Raw genomic sequence first — 6,239 nt, 5'->3', positions numbered from 1 at the left:
TGAACCGCGGTCCCTGTGCTTTGCTAAGCTTGTTTTAAGTAGGTGCTTTAGACCACTGAGCCATCTCACCAGCCCTCATATGTGCCTTTAAACCACCATATTTAGACTGTCATTAGGTGTGTGTTTTACGTCAGGCAAGATGAAGTCCTTGTAAACTTGACACTTGGGTTTGAAGTCATCACGAGGGTTGTATGTCGCTCTTGGCTCTGGGCTTCGTATATTACTGCAAGATTTATGTCACCAGATGGCACCATTTAACTAAATTTATGTCCTTTGGATGCCTGTAAGGCTGGTTGTTTGTAAATGAAGTCTTTTATTTATATTATAGCCGCAATAGGAACAAATTATGGTACATATAATTTGCCTACATGGTCAGACAGCAAAACTCCAAAGATTTTTTTAAGGGTGGGGGAACAGAATCTGGTGATCTGCTGAGCATGAAATAAAGGAAAATTCGGTGACGATCACTAAAGCTAATGTGTGGCAGCTGACCGGAAAGCAGAAAAGAACAGGTACTTGCATTTAGGTTTTGTTACAGGAAGCATGCTAAGATTACTAATGTAATATGGAATCTTTTAGTCATTAAATAATTTCAGGCAATTGATATACATAATAACAAAATATACAAAAGATTCTAAAAGGTTATTTGAGGACGAAATCTTTTCAGATGTTCTGAAATAGCATGGTGACAATGTTGAAACAATGTCAAAGGAGTGCAGGGTCTGCTGAGGTGTATCTAAAACTAACATAGACACTTTCCTGGTATAAGCAGCTATTTGGAGGAAGTGAGTATTATAATGTGGTTAAACATTCCTCCAATACTTTTCCTATCTTTGAGTAGAATCAATTACTTTCTCCCTTGCTTTCTTATAGTATATAGTCATATTTCTGGTACGGCATTTAGGATATTTTACTGTAGTTGATTACATGGTGGTTTCCTTCCATAGCTTGTGAACTTCTTGAATATAAAGATTGGTTCTAAATTAGCCAGTGTGTGGTATCAAGTAGTCCTTCATTAAATTTCTGTCATTTGACAAAAGGGGTCTCAACTCTTACCAAGAGCTACTATGTGAAGCTCTAGGGATTTATTTATTTATTTATTTATATATTTAGGGATTTATTGACAAAGGAGATTTGGCTCCTGTTTTCATGGAGCTCTTGGTTTTCTAAGAGAGACAGGCATGAAAGGAGTAAGTATAATTCTGATGAGAATTTTGGAATTAAACTAGTAAACTTACAAGGACTTTCTTAAAGTAATCAAATTCATAGTATACTGTATTAAAAAATGTTTAGATACTATTTTTAATTAAAACTGTTTAGTAGCTTTGTGTTAACCTTGGAATGAAATTCAAGCTTCTACCTGTAATTTTTAAAAATGTGCTTAGTACAGGGTGTACAGGGTCTCATTACACAGATCAGACTCATAGTGATCCTCCTGTTTTCAGTCTCCCAAACAATGGTATTACAGGTGCACACCACCACTCCCAGTCTCAGTCACGGTCTCAGTGCACTCCACGGGCAGGGCTGGCATGGCACGCTGGGGATTGAACCAGATCCCTGAGTCTGCCCCAGCAGGCACTTTAGTCCACTGAGCTGTCTGCCCAGCGCTCTACCTGTACATTTTTACCAAATCTTTCCCTCTTTTATCTCATTTCTTATTGTTACTGCGTATCACCATACTCCAGCCGCACTTTCTGTGCCTAAGTGCTATCCCAGGACATTTCGCTTGCTTTTCTTTTGTCTGCAGTACATTTTACCCAGACCTCTGTATTGCTGGCTTAGTTCATCATTCAGATCTCAATGTTTGTACAGTGAGTCCCCAACCTATAAACAGGATCTGTTCTGGGAGAACACTCATAAACTGGGTTCACTTGTATGCCTGACACTGTGAGTCTTAGACACCTTCGACACGAACGTCCAGTGTTTGTTGCCTTGCACTTCCTAGCAGTCCCCTGCATAGCACTGCTGCTTTCCTCTTTCTTCTGGACCTCCCGGGCTCTCACTGAGCACTGTCTTACTGTGTGCTCTCGTGTTATATAATAAACACACTGCAGCACAGCTGTGATGGTGTCAGGCAGACAAATGAGCTACTTCCACGATTTTTTTGTATCTATAAGGTTGGTAAGAGGTCTTTTCATATCTGTGACATTTTGCAACTTGAATGTTTGTAATTTGGGGACTTAGTATACTGTATTATTGACCTTACTTCCTATCTCCATACCACCTCAAAGTCCCATCTATTATTTATTCTATTTTAATTTTAGTGACTATCTGTATTCTGTGAGAAATTTTATATGTATTTATTGCACCACTTTTTCCACTACAATATAAATTTCTTAAGTGCTGACATTTTTCCTGTCCTTTTTTTTTTTTTTTTTGAGACAGAGTCTCAAAAAACATGGTGATGTACAGTTCAGGCTGGCCTTGTACTCACTTTTGTAGCCCCTAGGCTGGTCCTGAACTCACAGTGATCCTCCTCTGAGTGCTGTGATTACAGGGGGCCAGCACAGCATGCAGGGCTAGGGGTCAAACTTGGGACTTTGGGCTTGCCAGGTAGGTGATGATGCCTTTGAGCTACCTCCCAGCCCCTCCAGTCTTATTAATTGCTATTTTTTATATTGACCAAGTGCCTACTACATAACAGCTGCTAAATAAAGTTTTGTTAAATGAGTGAATGCATAGTTGAGAGTTACTGCACGCCTTATACTATGTTAAGATTCTTAAATTGGAAATCTAGTCATTTGAAGCTGGGAGATGGTAGCACATACCTGTGATGCTAGCACTCAGGAGGCCTGGGCAGAATAATTGTGGTAAGTTCGAGGCTGGCCTAGCTTATGTAGTGAGTTTCACCCTGGTCTGAACTACATAACAACACCTTATCTCAAAAAACAAAACAAAATGGGGTATGTATTCATTTGAAAGGAGTCAGGAACTTAGGCAAGTAGGATGTTATTTTATTACAAAAGATGTCCAAGGGTAGGTATTTGCTTGTGTTTCATTAGCATCTCAGGAAATTTCCAACCAGTGTCTCTGCTGTTATCCTGGTGTTTATCTCATGCTTGTTATGTGATGCTTATAACATGGCTTCTGAGGTGGGGACTCCAGTCCATGTTGAAGCCCAGAATAAAGGGGCAGGAAGAAGGGAAAATAAAAGCTGCAATGGTCTTTCCTGATCAATAAAGCAAAATTTTCTCAGAGCTACTGCCTATGACAGTGATGATGTAGCTTTTAGAGCTTTCAATGATCACAGCCCACTGTGGTTTCAGCACAGATTTATTTGGTGTCAGATTGGCCCCAACTGGATCACACAACTACCATTAACTCAAGGCACACTAAAAATGTAGGAAAAGATTTCCACACTTTGTTTAAACCAGTCATGAGCCACTGGGAGAACATTTTAGTTTCCCTACAAGATTGGGGTTCTCGTAGAGTGGGGCAAGGAGGCAATGAATATCGAACATAAATTTAGTGGTTTCCATTGTACATACATTTTCTTTAAGCCTTGTCAGCAAATGCATATTGCTAATGCTATTTTAAACATTAGAGGGATTAAATAATTTGTTCAAGATCACCTAATTTTAGCTCCATGACTAAAGTTGAATGTTGGGAACCTGTATGAAAACTGAAAGAACTATAGAAAGTGAGTTCTTCAGAGGAGATTACAAAGGAATCACTGAATGTTGTAGTTTGGAGTTTTTCAAGGGGAACACTACAATACAGGACACATATTTATAAGATTAGTTATAATAGGACTGGCAAGATAGCTCAGCAGACTAAACATCTGCTTAGGCAAGTGCAGGGACTATAGTTTGATCCCCAGTACTGCATGATGTGCCAACCCCACCCCAGGCATGCTGAGTTGACCACTGAGACCAGACATAGTTGAACACACCTGTAATCCCAGGGCTGGAGAGGCTGAAAACAGGAGGATCTCTGTGAGTCCAAGCTGCATAGTGAGACTCTGAACAAAACACATAAATTAAAAAAAGGTTACTTATAATAGTCACTCTAAGAATCATATACAAAAAGGATAGAGGGAATCTATCCACACACTAAAGACCAAAGAGTCCAGCTGAGGGTCTGGATCCCACAGCAAGGCCTTGCATGAGACAAACTTAAGGCCTAGAGCCCATAACAATAACTCCCACTAGTCCAGTTGGAGGCCTAGAGCCTGTGACAGTGTCTCATGCAGGCCTATTTCCTGGGTCTGTGCTGGGAAGGCCCAAAGGTCAGTGGTGGAAACTAGAAAGTCTATGCCAGCAGGATGAAGAATCTGTGCTAGCAGGCTGAGGGATCTGAACTGGAGCTAGGAAGCAATGCTCAAGGTAGGAACCAGAACTCCCTCGAAAAGTACCACAATCATCCTCAGTCACAGTAAGGTCCCTAGATCCTCTGATGATGAGGAAAGCTGTGTTCCTATCAGGAAAGCCAAGGGGATGAACTTCTCCAGGAGACTGAGCTGTGCACCATCTTTTCCCCTGGAGCCAGGGAACACTGCTCAGGTGAAGGGCCAGCCTTCCCCCGAATAAATTTGTTATAGTTTGTGTCTAGCTGTCCCCTCGAAGCCCCATGCAGTCATGGGGGGGCTTCCAGAGTTTGTGATTAATTCATGATACAATGCTGAGCTTATGGGTGTGAGTGCTACACCCGCCCTGGGTCAGATAATCCGCATACGAATGTAAGGAAGGGAAATAGGTTTGCTAGTTGCTGCAGGCACTACCTCTCCCTTTGCTCTTTGTTGTTTTCTGTCACCATGAAAGTCTGCCCTCTGCCATGTGCCACTCTGCCTTAGAGTCAGACTAGTATGGACTGAAACCTCCACTAACTGTAAGCTAAATAAATCTTTCCTTCCATAGTTTTGGATGTTGGATATTTTGTCCCAGAAATGAGGGAAAAACAAAACAGAATTTGGTACCACCGAAGTGGGGTCATACTTGTGACCGTCTATGTACTTGACCATGTCATCCAATAGCTTTTGGGAATGGCTTATGAGAAGAGATAGGAAAGCTTTGAAGATATTGCCTAGAGGGGAAGCACTGGAACACCGTTGGCTGTTCTGTATGGGAGATTCTGGTCAGAGCTCAGAAGACCAGAAGGCTGATAGAAATCTTGCCTGTAATGATGAGGCTGGGGGAGGTTTCTATTGGGAAAAAGGACTGCATTGGTTTTTGGATTCCAGACAATGTGTGTTATGGGTTGGTTGAAAGTCTGACTGCATTTTGCTCATGTCCAGAGACTGCGTGAGACTGAGATTAAGTGCAGTGGACTGATTAATCTTGGAAAAGAAATTTCAAGGAAGTCGAATGTTGAAGCAGTGGCATGGCTATTGTTGGAGCTTTTAGTCAGAATTATGTTGAGAATTAAAAGCAAAGAACCCAGCAGGATGATTTAAAATATGAGTTTATCCAGAAAAGAAGATCCAATAAAGCTGTGGAATGCAAAGATAGAGCTGTGAGGATCTCCATTGCCTAGAATGAACAAGAGAATGGAAAGGATGGCCTGAGGGCGTCACAGGAGGTGGCTGGTCTCTGCTCTTTGCAGCCGCAGAACTGCAAGGGTGAGCAACTTTGCTTTGAGGAGAAAGATGCAAAGTACCATGTTTCAGAATGGTGGCAGAGGTGACCACACCAGGTTCCACAGTGGTGGCCGCATAGAGAATTTTTTCCTCAGAATCAGGGTCAGGAGTGCTCAGTGATCCAGGCACTCAACCCCTACAGCCAAGAGAGAAGGAAGCCTGGCTACTGTTCTAGCTGGCAGCAGACATTGGCATCATCCGCATGGTACTGGTTTTGGGTTCAGACAGAATTAAAGAGTTCTGAGGTTAAGAAGGCTTCCACTTACAATTCAGAAGAAGACCTTGGAGGTCAGACAGTGTGTCCCTGGGACGGCAGCATGTGAGGCAGAGGTGGAGAAGCCTAAAATGCAGTGGAGACCTCAGAGGTTTGGAAAAGCCAGGAACGTTGATTGTCTGAAGAAAGCTGCAAGAAGGGAGCAAAGCCATCCTCAGAGAGATGCCGGCAGAAGAGCCATAGAGGTGGAGCCATATGGAGCTCACAATGTGTCACAGATTATTTTGGATGTTCCACATGGAGCTTCGGAACTTAATTTTTGCCCTTCTGGATTTTGGACTTGCTCTGGTCCCAATGCTTTGTATCCTGTTGCATGTACCTTTTGGAATGGTATTGCTTTTCTTGTAGTATTGAATGTTAAAAGTGTTTAGCTTTTCATTTATACAGGGG

Source organism: Octodon degus, unplaced genomic scaffold, assembly GCF_000260255.1.
Source record: "Octodon degus isolate 3935 unplaced genomic scaffold, OctDeg1.0 scaffold00049, whole genome shotgun sequence".
NCBI lineage: Eukaryota > Metazoa > Chordata > Mammalia > Rodentia > Octodontidae > Octodon > Octodon degus.
The sequence above is the reverse complement of the archived record's forward strand: the minus strand, read 5'-3'. Positions refer to the sequence as shown.